General features: G+C 36.9%; 1 pseudogene; it reads right to left on the bottom strand.

The window, feature by feature from the left end:
• Positions 1-9,707: 9,707 nt before the first annotated feature.
• LOC139438508 (olfactory receptor 7A10-like) lies at positions 9,708-14,113 on the bottom strand (annotated as a pseudogene).
• Positions 14,114-20,502: the final 6,389 nt, after the last annotated feature.

Raw genomic sequence — 20,502 nt, 5'->3', positions numbered from 1 at the left:
GGAACATAAAATATCTGCTCAGTAATAAGACAGGAAGGAATTAAATAGACTTAAAAGGAAAGATAAAAACTCAAGCATCACATGAGAAATTGTGATGAAGAAATCCTTTCTTGCTTCTGATGGCAATCCAATTCCAGTTTTATCACCCTTGAAGCCCAGAAAAACTAAAAAAAGAACAAAAAGAAATTCACAAAAAAGACAAAGGCAGTGATATCTTTTTACAATGACAAGACACTTAATAGAATGGTCGCTTCAAGCATAAAATGACCTATGGAAATAAACAAATGTTTCACAACTGAAAATATGTAACTAGTACAACAATGTTGGGAATTTTTATATGATGCATTTGATGTCTTTTTAAATTTTATTAAGGGCAAAATTTTTGGAATCAGATATGTCTTATTTTGAATTTTAGACTCTCAATTGTCATTCTTTCTGCATCTCTCAGAGCCTATTCAACAGCCTTATTTCAGTTCCATTGTTGCTTTTCCAGCAAGAGCAGACTGAAAATTGTTCCAGATTATGTAAAGAATAAAAGCCACCTGTGGTCCACTGCAAAGTAAAATGCCTTCCAAAGGATGGCAGAAAGTGATGCAATTTCAGAAGTAGATCTAACCCCAAAAGGCACGATGAGGAAAAACAGTTGGTAATGCAATTAAAAATTGATCTATTAATCTAATGGAAGCAGAACTTTCTAAGTTTGAAAAATAATGAGGTGAACATCATATATAATGATGATAGACATTAACACATTCCTCCAAAAGTGTTTATAAAGACATAGAAGAACTAAATGGCAAAGAGCAAAGTTGAAGGGAAAAACTTGCAGTTTTTTTATTGAAAGTTTACTTATAAAGAAGAAGGACATACACCCTAATATATAAAGGTAGAGAGTTGCAAAAATAAGCTGCAATGGGGAATGTAAATGACCAACGGACAACATAGGTAACTTGCCCAGTAGGCGTAATTGCTGAGGTGCAGGGGGAGGAGGCTGCCACACAGCTTCTCCATCCCCAAGCTGGAAGCCTGTGACCAGAAAACCAGAGTCTCTTAAACAATAAAATAGGTCCTTTTCTCCAGCCCCCAACAGCAACACTCAGGCCAAACCACAAACTCGGCTTGTACAGAGCCATAATTGCCCCAGGTCCCTGAGTGTGCAGGAGCCCACACTATTAATAAATTGTGCTTTTATGAAATAAACTGTGAGCCTCTGGTCTTGAAGAGTGCTTTGTAATACCTTAAAGGGCGTGCTGCTGTGATATTTTTGAATAATTTTGCAGTAAAGACCTGATCTTTCTAAAAAAAAAAAAAGGTCACTGAGTAAATGATGTAGTATATAAATTCCACCCATTATATAAAAACAACTTTTTTTATGTGACTATCCAATGTGTGAGTATATGCCTCATGAAATGCTACTGAAAGGAAATATCTACCTCCATTATATTAGATATTTCCTATCAAAGAGCCATTTGCTTAAATATACCTCATCCTAAATGTAAAACAAAAAAAAGCAGTGCCTCAATTCACTGAACATTCTGCCACTGCTACTAGCCCATTCCCCTATTCCCACCTAACTACAAAACTCCTTGAACAGGTATTTCCCTTTTCCTGGAACTGCTTTATCCCTGCTTTTCCCCCTTCTAAATGGGTTTCCTTTCTCCTTTCTTAGTCATCTGTAATGTATCCTGTATTACTGACTCAAATGGACAATCATTTTTAACATAAAAAAAAATCCATTATCTTAGCAGGCCTGAGAACTAGTACAATGATCATTCAGCTCTGGGTCAGGCTGGAGTAGATCCCAGATGAGCTCAAGACAAAACTCCCAAATTCCATCCAACCAGAATCTTCCCTGCATGTTTTGCTGAGCCCTCTGACTCACTTGGATGGAATTGGTAAGATGGTATTTCTGTAGAAGTCCAAAGTCCTTGGTTGGTGAAGGAGACTGAGGCTGTACCCCCACAAAAGACAGCAGAAGAGAGTCGGGCATCAGTCCTTAAACCAGACTTGGGACCCCAAAGAAACACCCATAAGCCATCCAGCCTGAGTGTACATAAGATAACTGAGTGCAGCAGAGGAGATATTTGCTCATTAGGGAGCATCTGCCTTTTTGTTAATCATTTCCTTCTTTGACATTGATCTGGGGAGGGAGACTGTTTTTCTTGATTTTCTCTTCTCCAAACACTGGGTTATGAGTCAGGTAAGTCAAGAGTTTACTATTCCTCTTCCAAGAACTTTCCTCTCTTCCACACCTCTAACCTGGTAGTAACTTACCTCCAACATTGACTTAAAATTTACTCCAAAAGTTAACACTGAGGGGCCCATGTGCCCTAGGTCTCTTGATTTTACAAATCACTGGCATGGTTTCTGGGTACAGTGTACTCTAGGAGTTACTATCAGAAAATTGCCATTCTCTTCAAGAAAGTAGACATCTGTGTTCATCTGACATAAAATCATAACTGCTAAAACCCTTTAATTGATCATGTTATTCCAAATCTATTAGGAATATTATGTTTGTAACATGTTAAGACCTATAATGTAGCCCCTCATCTATAAAATGATTGCTGATTATGAGAACTATATTGAGAGATTTTTAGATACCATGTATCTTATAGTGAATGTCTCAGTTAATTTTCTCCATATACTTTAAAAATGCTCAAATTATTTAGTTAATAGATCAAGTGTAATTTATTTTAGTAAAGACTAAAAAGAAAATTATTTGTATATTTTAATTTTAATTATAGTAACATAAATGCAACTCAAAAATTTGCATTTCATAGTTTACTGGTAAAAATGAATTCACGATATTGCACTATGATTAACATAAATCACTTAAACATTACAAAACCTCAAACACAATATCTGAAAGGTTTTTGAAGGTTATATTATATTTTATTGAATTGAACTTCCAAAATTTTGTCAATTTTAATGTATGTTCTATCATTTCTCACTAAATTCTTCAGGAAATCTAAAGTTTTGGTATTAAAATAGTTTTGATTTTCTTGAAATGTCTAAAACCTGCCAGTTTGAATTAGCCTTCAGATTTTCAGGTCAAAAAGATATGCAAATCATAGTATGCAGAGTATGTTTTAACATATTTATGATAAGTTTGTTTACAGCTATGACAGAAATACCTTCAACTGTCAGATATAATAAAAAGACCACCCCAAATAAATAAAAGGTATGATGGGCCTAGTTACTATTTAGTGAAAGAACCATCTCATTTGTCAACTTTCCACACCAAATTCTTAAAAGTATTCAAAAAGCTTTTGCACCTTCTAATTGTCAAACTGTGTGTTCATGTGGTAGAAGATACTACCACATTTCCTAAAATAATAAAGTACTGTTATTGCTTGGAAATTATGTTTTTCTTTTCATCTCAAATTTATTTTAAGTGGCATATTGTCCTATACAAGGAATGATCTGATATTTGCTGTGTAATTCTACCCATTAGTAATACTTACACCAACAATTTGATACATGTTTTATTCAGTTACAGTACATGTTTCCCTGTGATTTGATCAACAAAAAGTATTAACACAATATAAAGCTTTTTTCCTTTTCCATCCTTCCTTCCTACTTTCCTTCTTTCCTTCCTTCCTCTTTTCTTGTTGTTTTTTTTTTTTAAGAGCAGGTCAGTGATTTGGGGGTTAGTTAATACAATACAGTGAGCCTAAGCGGAAAAGTAAAAAATGACACATCACCAATGCATACACCTCTTATTAACTCAATCTGTAGCAAATATACCACAAAAAAGTAAGGTGGTCTCAGAGCAGTGTTGTGAGGGCATCATGTCCATTTTGATGATTTTTAAAAAATTTACTTTGTAATAATATTACATTAAAAATATATATATATATGAGGTCCCATTGAACCCTACCGCCCCCATCCCACCTCTCCCCCCCCTCAGCAACACTCCCTCACATCATCATGACAAAGCTCACAACTTCCCTACTGGTAATATCTACAAAGAGGAAAGTGAAGAAACAGACACATCTAAGAAATGTGGAGAAAGAAGAAGCAGTGAAACAAGAAAAAATCTTGCTAAGAAAGGGAAGCCCCATAAGGGAGAGCTAAGGCCAGAAAAGACAGACTGTAGAAGGAAGATATTTTAGGTATCCAGTATCTACTTGCACTCAGGCTGTTTAGATAGGCAGAACTTTGAAATATTTTGCTTCCTTTATGTATGTACCCTGTTAGGTCTCAAGTTACCACTAATAACAGGGTTACTTTTAGCCATAACACATTCCCGCAGTACCTGTGAGGAATCTCTGAAGTTACCAAGGAAGGGTCTAAGCTCACCAATTCTTTCTTGAATGAAGATGAAGGTGGAAGCACTGCTCCCAGGAAGGTCAGGGAGATGCTTCCACTCACAAGGTCTCTAGAAAATACAATTGTGTTTCCTCATCATCAGAGAAACGTAGACTTGCAGTAGTTTAGGGAAGCATTTAGGGTTTCTGTACCTTGAAGGATGTCTTTCCCGTGAGCATCGTTAATGAAGTATTCTTTTGCTTTTCTCCTCCATGAGATATTTAATTTTCCAGAGGAAAGAAAGAAAAACCCAATAAATTCTTGTGCCAATTTTGACCTTTGGGAGACAGCTTTGGAGCTCCACGTTCATTTATTTTCCCAGTGCACTCCTTCCTCCCAGGAGTAGGTCACCTCTCTTTAGGTGTGGGCTCTTGGACTGCAAGATTCCCCTGAATGATTTCCCTATTGCTCAGTCCGGAGAGAGATTCTGGATACACTAAAATCTCTTCTGAATCTTACCTGTGTCTTCTGGCATTGGCTCTCATTCATGAGGCCATCCTCTCTAAACAAGATTTCCTCATGTCTCACTGCTTCTGTTTTCTCCAGCATAGTTAACAATATCTGCTCAACTCACTCAACTGTTTGTTTTCTCAGTCATTAAATAAATATTTTTTCAGAATACTGTAAGGTAAGCACTAAACTATATCCTGGGGATGATGAAAGGTATAAGATATTGTGCTTGATCGCAAACATCTCCAGGTCTAAAAGGGCCAAAGACATGAAAATAAATAGATCTTCTTAACATAGTATACTCAGTCCTGATAAAATATAATTCCATCTGAATAAAGATTTCCCTTTCTGTTTCTGCTTAAAAAGTCTCCTGGGACTTTGACAGGGATAAAAATGAAGCAATGGATTGCTGGGTAGTACTGGTAACTTAATAATAGGAATTCTTCCTATCCATGAACACAGATTATTTTTTCCAATTCCTTACACCCTCTCTAATTTCTTGCAACAGTATTTTCTAGTTTCTGTTGTGTAAGTCCTTCACCTATTCAGTTAAAATTATTCCTAAGTAATTTGTTGTTTTAGATGCTATGGTATATGGATTTTTAAAATGTACAATTAAGACTGTTCTTTGCAGGTGTATAAAACAGGACAAATTTTTGCATGTTACTTTCACAGCTTGGAGTGGGTATGGCTTAGGTGCTAGAACACCTTCATTGTTCAATCCTTGACCCCCAGAAACTAAAAAAAATATCTCATACCTTGTATTTGGCTGCATTCATTTATGAGATCTAGAGGTTTCTTGTGGATACTTTGTCATATTCCCTATAAAGGAATGTGACATCATGAACATAGATAGTTTTACTTCTTCCTTTCTAATTTGGATTCATTTTATTTATTTTTATGGCCTAATTTCCTAACTCCCAGTACATTACTGAATAGCAATAGAGAAAGAAGCCATTCTTGTCTTGTTCCAGAGCTTAAGAGGATGGCTTTCATTCTTTCAGCATTGAGGACAAGATTACTTGTGCTCTCACATATATGCTGTTAATCATGTTGAGGAAGGTATTTTTATTATCCTGAGTGTTTTTATCATGAAACAGTGTTGGAACTTATCACTCACATTTTTGCACTAATTGAGATTTTCATGTGATTTTTCTCTTCATTGTGTTAATGTGGTATATTACACTGATTTCCTTATTTTGAACACTCTTGAGTACTGAGATAAATCTCACTAGGACATGGATACATCTAATATTCTGTTGGATTTGGTATGCCAATTTTTGCTGAGTGATTTTGGATCCATATTTTTTTAGAGAAATTTATTCCTTGGTTTTCTTTCCTTATGTCTTTATGTAGCTTTGGTATCAAAATAATTTTAGGATCGTAGAATGAGTTTGGAGAGATACCCTGAATTCAAGTTGGAAGATTTTGAGTATTATAAGTATTTCATCCTTGAGTATTTCATAGATTTCATTATGGAAACTGTCTGATTCTACACATATTTTGGGGAGGTTTTTGATGAATTATTGAATCTCTTCTTGTTACACTTTTGGTGAGATCTATTTCTTTTCAGCCAATTAAGGTAAATTGTGTGTTTCTAAGAATTGGTCCATTTCTTCCAGGTTTTCTAGATATTGGCAGACAATTGTCCATAATAGTCATTCATAATCCCTTTAATATCACCAATATCTAGCAAGATCCCTGGTTTCATTCTGAATTTTAGTGATTTCATTCCTCTCTGTTTTTTCTTTCCCATTCTAAATAAACATTGTCTATTTTATTGAAATATTCCAAGAATCAATTCCATTGCTTCTTTCAATTATTTTATTCTATTTCATTTCTTCCCATGTAAATATTTATTATTTAAATCCTTCTACTATATTTAGGTTCAGTTTGCCCTTCATTTTTAGTTACTGCAAATCTGTAGTTAGGCTATTGATTTGCAATGTTTTAAAATATGAGGGTTCACACCTGTAAGTTTTCCTGAATCTTTTAAATTCCTCCCTAAACTAGCCTAACAAAAGAAATTAATTTAGCCACAAAATAAATAACAAAATGGACCATGATGGATAGTAGATTTCAAATGACAGCTGTCATTTTAGAAGATAGTCCCCACTGAAGAATTTGAGATTCTGTATTAGTGAATAGGTTTCACGTGAAAATGAAGTCCAAAATTCTCATAAGTCAAAACTCAGGTAAGAGTTTTATACAGTATATGTTACGGTATAAAAGTAATATTTTTGGAATTATAGCAGAATTTTAAAGGTTAAGAATGTATATACACACTAATGCAATATGGATATCAAGATAAACACTTGCACTGACACTGGTGCTACCTGTTGGGAAAGCCCTTTGGATGATAAGCCAGTGTGCACTTTGAAATCAAAGCCCCTTTGTGGCCTGAAAAGCTGTAGGTGGAAAAATTAGCATTAAGTGATTCTGACTTCCGAAGGGTAAAACAATTTCAAATGTAAATCCTCTCTTTTCCATCAAGACCTCCAAGAATTCACACAAATATGGGCCCAACAAATGAACTTAACACAATCTTAAATACAGATAAACACTAAGAAAACAAGTTACCATGACTAAGAGCCAGAAGAAAAGCAAACAGTGGGAAAAAGCCTTTAACTGTTTCAGAGTTTGAAATTGTTCAGACACAGTATATGAAGCAACACTTTTTAATGAGTTTTATAAAATTAAAAAGAGTATTGCAAATATATAAAATGGCATAAACATATTTCAATAATGAAATAAATAGAACCTCTAAAGCTGAAATATACAATGCTGAAAATTTAAAATTTCTATGCAGTTGAACTGTGAGAAATTTAGCTACCATGAAAACCAAAGTCCCCTGCAACCTCAGAGAGGAATCAGGAGAAAAAAACAAATTTATATCTGTGAACTTTTACACCTGAGGCTTTTTCTGTATCCCTGCAGTTACTGCCAGTAAAGCATTCCCTCCCATGATATTACCTTCCCACAGCAAAACAGAAATTCTGTGCCTCATTCCAGTGATTTTTTTGTTCCACTGGTGATTTCATCCTTGGATAATGAATAAATACAAAATGTCTTTATTCTGGAAACTCCAGGAGATGAAATATATGAACCACACTTAGGATGATGTAACTCAGAGCTCTTAATATGTGGGTGCTTCCAGTTCTTCTGAGAAGGGTGATCTGATATTGAGGAGAAATGGAAAGAGTGGCATTGGTGAAAGACACCAGGAGGTGAAATGCAGGACCTTCTTATTCAGTACTGTTACCCTAGAATTTGCTTCTATGGGAAACTCAGCTCCTGGCAGTGGAGGAAGGAATCATTGTTGCCATGTTTGAAATATTGTCACTTAGACACTGGCTACATTATTACAGTAAATTATAAGAGGCAAAGACTCCATTATAGTTTTCTACTGTGCCTTAGTTTAAATGATGTTCCCTGGACCTGAGGGTGTTCATTCAACTTCCCCCACTCTGGACAGTTAATCTTCAATTGACAGTGTTCATCTTCTCTAAATTTCTCATGGTACGGTCCCAGTAGATAATTATTTTACACACACAACATAATACAATTGAAGAGAACAGAGCTCACTCACAATGAGTCTTCACCTACTTCTGTCTAAAAAACACTTCATGGTTTACAGGCAGCAACCAAGTCTCCCACTTCTCCAGGAAAAAATATTGTTTCCCTCTGTAACCTGGTGTTTATCTCTCACTCAATTTATTGAAGTGTCTTTAGTTGAATGCCAAATTTTAAGGCTGTTCTTCAAGGTTTCCCATTTTTTAAAAACCCTAAAATGCAGTTTAGTTTCATCAATAACACACAATATGATTTTTTTTCTTGTATCTTGATGTTTGTATTTTTTTGGTACAGATTCTTAAGGAATAAATTTAGTTTTCCATGAGAGAAAATTTATGTCCTAGTTTAGAGTGAATCATTGTTTCCACATATTTTAGTGTCCTGGATAAGGCTAAAAATCTACTGATAAAACCAGGAATATATTTTTTTGAGAGAAAAATTGAAGATGCAGGAATAGGGGAGTGAGTAAAGGTCTAGGTAAGTAGGTACATTCTAGGAAAAGATAACAGAGTTGAAATCCTCTTTATATTTCACTAATGGTGTACTTTAAAAAATCTAATTTTTAAAAATTTTTATGCAACCACAGTAAGTCTCCATAAAAACCTAAAATTGTGTCCTAATATCTGGGTTTAATATTTGAGAAAAAGTATCATAGCAAATAGGGAAAACATGCACCTTATTTTTGTGATCTGTAAATATGAATTATTATTGTAGGAAGGGCTTAGTGAAATTTCCAGAAAAAAAGTCCTTAACTATGAAAATAAGTTTTAAGGGGTAAACTTACATCACTGGGGAGAAATACAGAAATTATTGAGACCATCAGTGTTTGAAGGATCAAAGATTGTGCTCTTGATTACAACCTCACTTAACTTATGATTTAGAATGTGCAGGAGAAGGGATTATATCAGAGATGGAATTTGAATTATTGTAAACCAATTAGATGATGTCTCCAGATCAGGATGTGACATCTTTCTGGAGTCAATGAATAAAAACCCTGATAGCTGGTACACAGCCTTTGCTAAGAGAGATTATTTTCACCAAAGCCATTAAACACAAGTGCTGGCAGTGACTGCAGTACACCTTCATCACTCCAGCACCTGCTTTAATTTTATATATACAGAATTACCTGTGTGAAATATTTCACTATTGAAAATCCTGGCAGCAGTTTCTACCTTCAATACTGATTTCAGGGAATATAATAAGAAAGACCACAAGATGTAAAATAATACAAAAGAAACAGTTGTCCTTGATATAAAAAAATTTAAAGAAATAGAGTTCTGATATTAGACAAATAACAGCTTATCTTTCTATATACTTATAAAGAATTTAAATTTAGATTTCCCAGTGTTTGATCTCTATTAGTCATGAGTAATTCTCTAAACTTGAGACAGGAATCCTTTTATAGAGAGAATGTGTCTCAGTGTTTTAAAGGCCTGCTTTGTGTCCTTGTTTCTAAGACTATAGATAAAGGGAGTCAGCATAAGAATGACCACCATGTACATCACTGAGACTAATGCACTTGTCCTCGAGTTTTCAGGAGCAGTAGAGCTAAGATGCACTCTGAGACTTGTACCATAAAACAGGGTGACAACTGAGATGTGAGACCAACAAGTAAAAAATGATTTATACTTGCCCTCAGTTCATGAAATTCTGAAAATGGAGGCTACAAACTTGGAGAAAAAGAAAAGGATCCCACTGAGTGGAATAAAACCCAGAAGTCTAGGTGCAAAATACATCACAACGTCATTGAGAAAGGTACCAAGAAGAAGCAAGTCGACTACCTGATTAAGTTCACAGAAAAAGTAGGGCAATTCCAACTCTGAACAAAAAAGTAATTGCTAAACCATTAAGCATTATAAAAGGGAGTATAAACACTCAATAAGCAGGATGTCAGCAGCAGGAGGACACAGAGCCAGGGGTTCATGATGACCATGTAGTGCAGGGGGTCACAGATGGCCACAAAGTGGTCTTAGGGCATCACAGTCAAGAGGGAGTTATCTAATTGTCCAGAAAGTATGAAAAAATATATCTGTCTGAAGCAACTTTCAAAAGTTATGATTTTCCTTTCTGTCTAGATGTTCAGCAGCATCTTTGGGACTGTGGTGGAGGTGAAACAGATATCTTTAAAAGACAAGTTGGAGAGGAAGGAGTATATAGATGTGTGGAGGTGGGAGTCCAAGATGATGGCCAGGATGATGAGCAGATTCCCAGGAAGGTGACCAGTTACATCAACAGGAACAGCCCAAAGAGGAGAGGCTGCACTCCCGTATCATCTGAGAGACCCAGGAGGGCAAAATCTAAGACACATGTTTGGTTTTCTGTTTCCATGTAGAGGATGAAATTCCTAGAAGAGATAACAGAGCAATGCAAATTTAGCCACACACAGTAATCATAAAAAATATAATACATGGTGTGATTAGTTTTAAAAGCACATTAAATTTATATTTTTATACATTTTATATAGATTTAATTCCCTTATCTAAAAATGTCAGGGAAATCAAATGCTCCTGTTTCTCCTTTATAATTTCTGACTAGCCATACTTATCCAAAATGAAAAACACTATGCCACTACAAATTATCTCAGACTTTATTTTAATCAACAAACCTAATGACCAGTCTTTTTGTACCTGAGACAAAATAGTGAAGAAGAAGAAGAACAAAGTTGTAGGAAATACATTACCTAATTGCAACACAATATAAAAACACAATAATTAAACAGTATACTGTTGACAAATAAACAAATAGAATAAAACACTCTGCAAATGTGTTCAATAGGTGTTTCACAGAGGCAATTTAATGTAGACAGTTTGGTCTTCTCGACAAATGGTATTGGAACAATAAGTTATATTCAGGCCAAACAAAAAGGAACTGAAGCACAGATTGTAAATATTTTATAAAAATTAAATAAAAATGAATCATATCACTTAAAAGTAAAATGCAGCATAACACTTCTAGAATACACATATAGGAAATATAGGGGCCCAGGGTGTAGAAATGCATTTTTAGATAAAGCACCCTAAGCATGATCTATGAGAAATGAAAATTTATAAGTTTTTTCTATTCAATGTAAATTTCTGCTCTATGCAGGACATTGATAAAGGATTGAAGAGAAAATCTACAGATTTGGAAAAAATATTAACAAAACACACCTGTTAAATGATTTACATCCAAATTTACAAAGAAGCCTTAACACCCCAAAATAAGAAAGCAAATGCTGATTTAAAAAATGGTCAGAAGATCTTAACAGAATCCTAAGCTAAGAATATATACCCTTCCAAGTAAGCATTCTGTGGGAGGAGTGGAGGGGTGGGGGGTGGGTTATGTGGGAACCTCATAATTTTTAACATAACATTTTTTGTGATCCATGTATCTTCAAATAACACAATAAAAAATAAACGCTAAAAAACGTTGGGTTAGCCAAGCTCAGTATTTCTTAAGTAGTTTGGGATAATAAGCACAAATCCTGATTTGCCTAGACTTTGTTCATTTATCTGAGCAATGCTGGGATATAGCAAACTCCAGATACAGCTAGAATGTGATATTTTAGGCATTGGCACTTCTGGTTTAAAGGTTCCTGCATATTTTGAATCATGTGAATTTGCACTTTCACAATAAAATCCCACTTTATTTTACCAATTCTATTTCCCTAGGTGTCAGTGTCTATGGCAAATGCTATATTTTAAATATAACAGATATTGCTTTAACAGTGCAATATATTATTCTCACTCATACCAAGTTCGGCTTTTACAAGTAAAAGTCACCCTTCAGTTAAGCTTGTTTTGTTTACCTCAATGAGACCTCAGAATATATTGGCAAAAGCTACATTTTAGACATAAAAATACTATTTCCCAGGACTGGTAATTTTTAGTTGTAGCAAGATCTGCTTTAGAAATAGAAACAAGAAACAGCCTGGTGGTTCAAAGGAGAGGCACTGGCATCCAAACACATTCAATCTGGCACCAACGCTGGTTCTTTCATGGAAAAAACTGGTCACTGGGTAGTTTAGCAGAGCTAAGCCAGTACTTGTCCATTTAAATTGGGAATTTCTATGGCTGAGAAATCACATTCACCACTCTGCCCTGAATTCTACAAGATTTCCAAGAAATCACAAGAACTCCAAAAACAAATGGAAATGCAGCTATTCATCTAAAAGACTATTATGTACGGTGCTAAATCTTGCAGTCAGAAGAACAGATTATCAGAAAGACTGACAACAGAGCAACACATTAATAAGAAGTCCTAAGAAAAGATGACCAAAGCTGTCCTGAGCATCGCAGGTTTATGCCAAAGAAATAGCAAAAATTGATAATCCATGCTGCCTCATGCAAATAAAATTCACAAGTGTAAAACACAATGAAATACTATTCTTATAAATAAAGGCAGATGTTAACAATGAGCTAAATTAATGTGAAATCACACATTATAAAAATGTATGGGGTGATATTTTCTAAAGTATTATTTTTTTCCAAAAATATAATAAAGAGCTCTCATCTGCTTCTGGGATGGTAGAGACTAACTGGGAAGGAAGGTGATGCTCCACCACCAGATGGTTCTGTTTTTATTAAACCCCGATGAAGGAAAATGCATAGCATGAATTATTTGAATCTGTCTTTTTTATTATCATTTAAAGGTTTAGACATAGGGATATTTATTCTAGAGAAACAGGGCAAAACTGCTGTTTGTAAGATAAGACTTTCAGATGAAGCATATAAATCTAAATGGTAGCATTATTGTATAGTTTTTGACTATGCTTTGAAAAGTTATGGTTTATGGTTAAGATTAGAATTCTGAGTGAAGTGTTTTTGATGGCCAAATTTAATTTAATCTAAGTATATGGGTGGATACATATTAAAGGTACAAATTAAAATGCAAATTCTTGAATAGTAAATAACTTGATTACTGTTATTAAAATGTTGACTCACTGACTTTTGTTTTATGATAAAGGAAATAATTGATTGAATTTTATCCTAGAAATATACTGCTGTTAAATTTCCACTCTCTTTTCCTTGCTTCTATAGAGTAATTTTGTCACAAGTCTTAAATGTTTTGATTCAATGTTGTGGTTTTATTATATGTGGAATTTTTGAAAGATCAGCTAAAAATACATGCAAATGTGAAAATTCTGTAGATTCTCTTAATTCTGATTTGTGCTCAAGATTTTGGTTTTAAAATGGTTATAACAATAGCAGTTGCCTCTTTCAGTATTTGTTAGATGGGTGAAGTGGTGATAAATGTCACAATGATGCTTTCATTTTTTAGATTATTGCTATAAGTAGGTTAGTCTTTACCACAAGAGAGTCATATTTTTTCAAATGTGCATTTTTTAATGAATGGCTTTTACAAATACAACATCATAAATGTTACAGCTACCTTGAAAAAGGGAGGGTGGTATGGGGGATGGAGAGCTTACATTGCAATCTCTCATACATTTTTTCTCTCTTTATTTTTTTAAAATGTTACATTAAAAATATATATATAAGAGGGCCCAATATATACCCCACACCCACACCCCACTCCTCCCATATCAACAACCTCTTTCATCATGGCACATTCATTGCATTTGGTGAATACATTTTGGAGTACTGCTGCACCACATGGGTAATGGTTTACATGGTTTACATGGGAAGAGTTTAAACTCTTCCCTAGTCCACCCAGTGGGCCATGGCAGATCACACAATGTCCAGCAACTATACCTGCAGTACCACCCAGGACAACTCCAAGTCCTGAAAATGCCCCCACATCATATCTTCTCTTCCCTCTCTTTACCGTCAGTAGTTACCATGGCCACTTTCTCCACATCAGTGCTACAATTTCTTCCATTACTAATCACAATAGTTCCATAGTAGATTATCACTAAGTCCACTATAAACCATACCCTATTCCTCCATCCTGTGGACCCTGGGATGGTTATGTCCACTCCAAATCTGTATCAAGAGGGGACTTAGATTCCACATGGATGATAGATGCAATTCTCCTGCTTGCAGTTGTAGGCACTCTTGGCTCCCTGGTGGGGTGGTTGACCTTCACCTCTCTGTTAGCTGGCCAGGGTAAGTCCAATAAACCAGAGAGTAGGAGTTGCAAGTCTGCTGAGGCTCAGGGCATGGCTGTCACATGGATGGTCCAGAGATTCAGGTCTCCTGAGTATACAACAACCCAAGTGCCAACTACAGGTTCAGAAAAAGTGACAGAAGAAGCTTGTGTAGAAAGGTCACATCTGAGTCCAACTCCATCACACTCAGGAACACAAACTCCAAAGTAGGGCCAGTTGACATGGCTCTGAACTCCAGAGCCATCTGCCATGACCATAAAACCTGTGGGTCTCTGTAGCCCTCATGAGAACCAGTACTTGGGGTTGTATCTACTTTGGCTGTTTCTGGGACCCTGCCGAGGTGTGCATAAGCAATACTCTTCTGATAACCTCCCGACTCTTTTCTGGAGACTCATACCATATAAACTCATTTGTCCATTCCATTTCTCCCTTTTATTCAAGGTCAAAAAGCAGTTTTTAACACCTGATACTTTCGATATAACTTTTCTGTAATCTAAAGCAACAAAATTAAAAATAATTATAAATAAAACCTCTTTTAAAATAAAGCCCATTATATTAAAAAATTTTTAAATAATAATAGACAGTCATCTTTTTAAAACACATTTATTTATTTATTTCTCCTTCCTCCCCCATTGTCTGTTCTCTGTATCCAGTCACTGTGTGTTCTTCTATGTCCACTTGTATTCTCATCAGGTGGCACTGGAGATCTGTCTCTTTTTGTTGTGTCATCTTGCTGCATCAGCTCTGTGTGTGTGTGTCACCACTCCTCGGTGGGCTACAGTTTTGCATGGGACAGCTCTCCTTGTGCAGGGGCCACTCCTTGCATTGGGGGGCACCCTTACACAGGGTCATCCCTGTGTGGGCTGGCACTCCTTGCATGCATCAACACTGCTCATGGGCCAGCTCACCACATGAGCCAGGAAGCCCTGGGTATTGAACCCTGGACCTCCCATATGGTAGGTGGATGCTCTATCTGTTGAACCACATTCACTTCCTGACAGTCACTTTTGACTGCTATTTCAAGAAGTTAGTTTTGCCTGTTTTTTAAATATTATTTGCATGGCATTATACAATAACTATTCATTTGTGCCTGGCTTCTTTGCTCCTCATTATGCCCATAAGGACATTCATTCATTTGTCCCAAATATTAGTAGTTTAAGTTTTTCATGCCTATGTGGTATTCCATTGCATTAACATACCATAATTTATGCATCTGTTCTACTGTAGATAGATATTTGGTTTGTTTTAAGTGTTGGGTGTTACAAATAATTCTGCTTTCAATATTCCCAAACATATCTCTTGGCATACACAACCACATACACACACACACACACGTATATATATTCCTTTTCTTGGATATATAACCAGAGTGGAAATTCTGAATAAGAGAGTATTACTATATTAAGCTTTAGTAGATTCTACCAGACAGCTTTCCATAGTAGTTGCACAAATTTATTCCCTCATCAGCAATTTATGAGAGTGCCATTCCTTCTATTCCTCACTAGTACTTGGTGTTGTCAAACCTTTCTAAGTCTTGCCATTCCAGTATAAATGATTCTGGTGCAAATATACCAGGAAAATGCATAAGTTTGTTATATTTTAAACAGAAGGGATACCTTTAAATGGGAGACATGCTGAAAAGAGTTTTGTTGCTTGTTTGAAAAGCTACTTGAGTGCTGAAAATTATACACACTGACACTGTGGTCTTTAATATTTTTTTAATTTATTTTTTTAATGTTACATTAAAAAAATATGAGGTCCCCATATAGCCCCACCCCCTCACCCCACTCCTCCCACACCGATATCCTCTTTCATCACTGTTGTACATTCATTGCATTTGGTGAATACATTTTGGAACACTGCTGTACCGCATGAATAGTGGTTTACATTGTAGTTTACACTCTCCCCAGTCCACCCAGTGGACCATAGCAGGACCTACCATGTCTAGCAACTATCCCTGCAGTACCACCCAGGACAACTCCAAGTCCTGAAAATGCCCCCAAATCACATCTCTTCTTCTCTCTCCCTACCCTTAGCAGCTACCATGGCCGCTTTCTCCACATTAATGCCACATTTTCTTCCATTACTAATCACAATAGTTCCAGAATAGAATATCAGTAAGTCCGCTCTAATACATACTCTATTCCTCCATCCTGTGGACCCTGGGATGGTGATGTCCACTCTACATCTATATCAAGTGGGGGCTTAGATTCCACATGGATGATGGATGCAATTCTCCTGCTTACAGTTGTAGGCACTCCTGGCTCCCTGGTGTGGTGGTCGACCTTCTTCACCTCCCTGTTAGCTGGCTGGAGTAAGTTCATTAAACCAGAGGGTAGGAGTTCCAGGTCTGTTGAGGCTCAGGGCCTGGCTATCACATGGACAGTCCAGCATACACCTGAGCATACACCAAACCACAGTACCAACCACAGGTTTGGTAAAAGTGACAGGAGAGGCTGGTGAACAAAGATCACATCTGAGTTCAACTCCATCACACTCAGAAACACAACTCCAAAGCAGGGCCACCTTACATGGCACCAAACTCCATCTGGCATGACCATAGAACCTGTGGGTCTCTGTAACTCTCAGAAGAACCAATACCTGGACTTGTATCTACTTTGGCTGTCTCTGGGACCCTGCTGAGGCATTCATAAGAGTGACCCCTCTGATGACCTCCCAACTCTTTTTTGGAAACTCATAGCCATATAAACGCATTTGTCCTTTCCATTTCCCCCTACTGTTTTCATACTATGTGAAGAATTCCCAGAATATAGCTGTAAATTAATCAAATTTGATATTTTTTATATTTAAATCATAACTTAAATATTCAATACATTTTAAAAATCCCACAATAATATATCTTCATCCACTTATTAAAATAGACAAAAACCTAAAATCTTACACTACCAATTTTTATTAGGAATGTGGAACAATAAAACTTGCATTCAGTGCTAGTGAGAACACAAAATTGTGCAACCAGAATATACTTTAGCTGTTTCTTATACAAATAAACATAGTATTACAGTATGTAGAATTTTTATGTATTATTAATGAATTCCAAAATACATATTGAATTGTGTTTGTAAGCTCTATTCCTCTGGGTATATTAGATTACATTAGATTCAGAGGTTTCACTTTTAATTTATTAAATCAAGATCAGGGGTTTTATTTGACCAGTCATTAGAGCATACATGATTCAGTCACCAACCCTTTGGTGGGGGTAAAACAGACTCTCACACTCTAGTAAACATATGGTGAAGGAGAAAACAGAGAAGAACACAGAGAAGAGAAACAGGTCTTCAGACAGGATTTGTGAGTCCCTGAAGAAAGATGAGTCTGATAGTCTGCAGCTGACCTTGTGAAGAGACCAGAGCAGCTGAGACCAGAAAGGAATGAGCCGCATGAAGAGAGAAAGACCTTTTGCCAGTTTACAGCTTAGATCAGAAGAAGCTGGAGCCTTGGAGCCTTAAGAAGAGGGAGGAAGGCTGAGCCCTTGCAGAAAGTGCCCGCCATGTTGTATCAACATGTGGCAACAGACTTTGGGTGAGAAAGTACCTTTTACTGTACATTGAATTGGACTGTTTAGAGCCTATAACTGAGAGCCTATACCCCAAATAAATACTCTTTATAAAAGCCAACAGAGTTCTGGTACTTTGCATGAGCACCCCTTTGGTTGACTAACACACCATACAATCCAGCAATTGTGCTTCTAAGCATACATATGAAAATTTCTAGGCATAGATATGAAAATTTAATTTCATACATAAACACACACATGAATGTCTATAGCACCTGTATTTGTAATTTCAAAATCTGAAAGCAATGAAGATGTTCAATAGGATAATAGTTAAATTCACTGTGCTACATCTATAAAAAGGAACATTACCGAGAAAAATGAAATATTCCATCCAGTCATAAAATGTATTTATCGTGTCTTAAGTGGTTATTGCTAACTTAAAGAAACCAATTTTAAAATGCTGCATATGTTGATATCAATTATATCACTTTCTGGATATGGCAAAACAATCAGACAATAGAATATTCACTAGTTGCCTGAGTAGAGAGTAATGTTGAATAGGTGAAGCACAGGGGGCTTTTTAGAAAACTGAATTTATCCTGTATTAGTATAAATTATAGATACATGTTATTGTATATTTGTTAAAAGACAATTAACTTGTCAACACAAAGAATGTACCTTAATTATGCTAATTAAAAATCAATTACAAGGTCAAGGGAATCTCAGATAGAATAAATCTGTTGCAAATCTAACTTTATAAAAAATGTATAATTTGCCCTGACAGGAGGGGCTGAAGGCAAAGGTGCTGGAGAGTAGTACTGGATATGAATAGAGCCTGTAAAATTAAGTCAAAAGAAATTGGGTATAAGTACTGTACTCTAGTTGATAAAATACCATTTCACCATGTATGGATTAACAATCCTGAAATTGTCCATTAGAATCAAGCAATCCATAGATAGATGGCAGTTAAAGGGATATTTTTCTCACTATGAAGTGAGAGCTTACAGATAAGCAAGGGGAGGAGGCTAGGAAGTTCTATGTGATAATGGTTTAGAGTTAGACAAATCAGTATGGACTCATGTGTAGGTGAATAAATATACAGAAGATTGTATGCACACATATTTCTAAAGATGTGCATGTACACATCTTAGTATATACACATATATTTCCTTACACTCTCTGCAGAGAGGCCCTCGAGGCTGCAGTAACAATGAGCAGAGATAATGCCCAGACTTTAGGTTTTAAAACCATTCTCCAATAAATGCCTTCTTAGAGAAATTGCTCTTTCTAGGAAAGGAATATGCAAGAAGGACCTGGAATATTTTGTAGTACTAAAAAGTAAATAGGTGTAAAATAAACCCCTCAATGATGGGGTTATAGTAAAGAGCAATAGGGTACACTGGAAAGAGCTACCATGGCTAAAAAGTAGAACAAATTGAAAATCAACAACAAAAGTAGTATCGTATCACATCCCAAAGTTTGAAATAAATGTCAGGACTCAATCCTGTCAGAATTGATCCAACTTCCCTCGAGAGTCTGTAGGACTTGGGTGGTCTTTGCCATGTTTACTGCCTTTCGGCTCCCAGCTCTGAACCCTTCAACTAAGGCCCAATGGAAAATTTCTAATCAGTTGGGCCTGGTCATGTCATTGGGATCCCATTGGGGGTCCTTGCCTGGGAACTGTGTGTGGGCATATTGATCCCTGTCCAGGCTTCCCCCAGATGGGTGCTCCTTGAGCCAGGTGGAAGCTCCTTTTGTGACTCACATTCTCTCCTTGAAGTTGAGTAAGGTCATAAGGAGCTGCTTACATTCAGCCCAGGTGGGTTTGTGGGTTTGAATGATGGACTGGAAGAGGCCCATCATGACCTGAGGCTTCTCCAAGTATGAGGGGCATGACTTTTCCAGATAAAGAGATCAGTAGTAGTGAAGAGATGGTAACCAAATGTTCAGTGTCCTCCTTGTATATGGCCATCAGCATCATAAAAAATTGGAGCCCAGGCTTCAGAGAGAGGGAGCTGCAGGGTGGCCCTTCTCCCTGCTCCACCTGTCCCTGGGGCTCCTCGTGGTCTGAGTTGTCATCTTTCAGGGACTCCTTCCTGAGTGATGGCCAGCACTATGCTGCCAGGGGTCAAGATTGGTGGAGACAGCCATTGCAGAGGTGCAGAGGCTGCATTGTTTGGAGAAAGCGGCTGGGCCATGTTGCTTGGAGAAATTGCCTGCAGAACCTCCTGTGGGAGCGGCTGCTGCAGCAGCTGCGCTGTGTTGCTTGGAGAAAGCAGCTGCAAAACCGGCTGTGGAAACAGCTGCAGGAGCAGCTGGCTCCTGTTTCTTGGAGAAAGCGGCCGTGGAACTGAACCGGCTGTGGAAAGGACTGTGGGAGTGGCTGCAGGAGCAGCTGGGCTGTGTTGCTTGGAGAAAGCAGCTGCAGAATCGGCTGTGGGAATGGCTGTGGGAGCGGCTGCAGGAATGGCTGCGAGGAAGTGCTGCTCAGGGAGGACGGTGGGTGCGGGGGCAGTGAGGTCACGCTGTTCAGGAAGGATGGCAAGGGAGACAGCTGTCAGGGTAGCAAGGTCATGCTGCCCAGGGAGGATGGCAATGGAGATGG

The sequence above is a fragment of the Dasypus novemcinctus genome, unplaced genomic scaffold (genome assembly GCF_030445035.2).
Source record: "Dasypus novemcinctus isolate mDasNov1 unplaced genomic scaffold, mDasNov1.1.hap2 scaffold_108, whole genome shotgun sequence".
NCBI lineage: Eukaryota > Metazoa > Chordata > Mammalia > Cingulata > Dasypodidae > Dasypus > Dasypus novemcinctus.
This window is presented reverse-complemented; position numbering and strand designations above follow the sequence as displayed.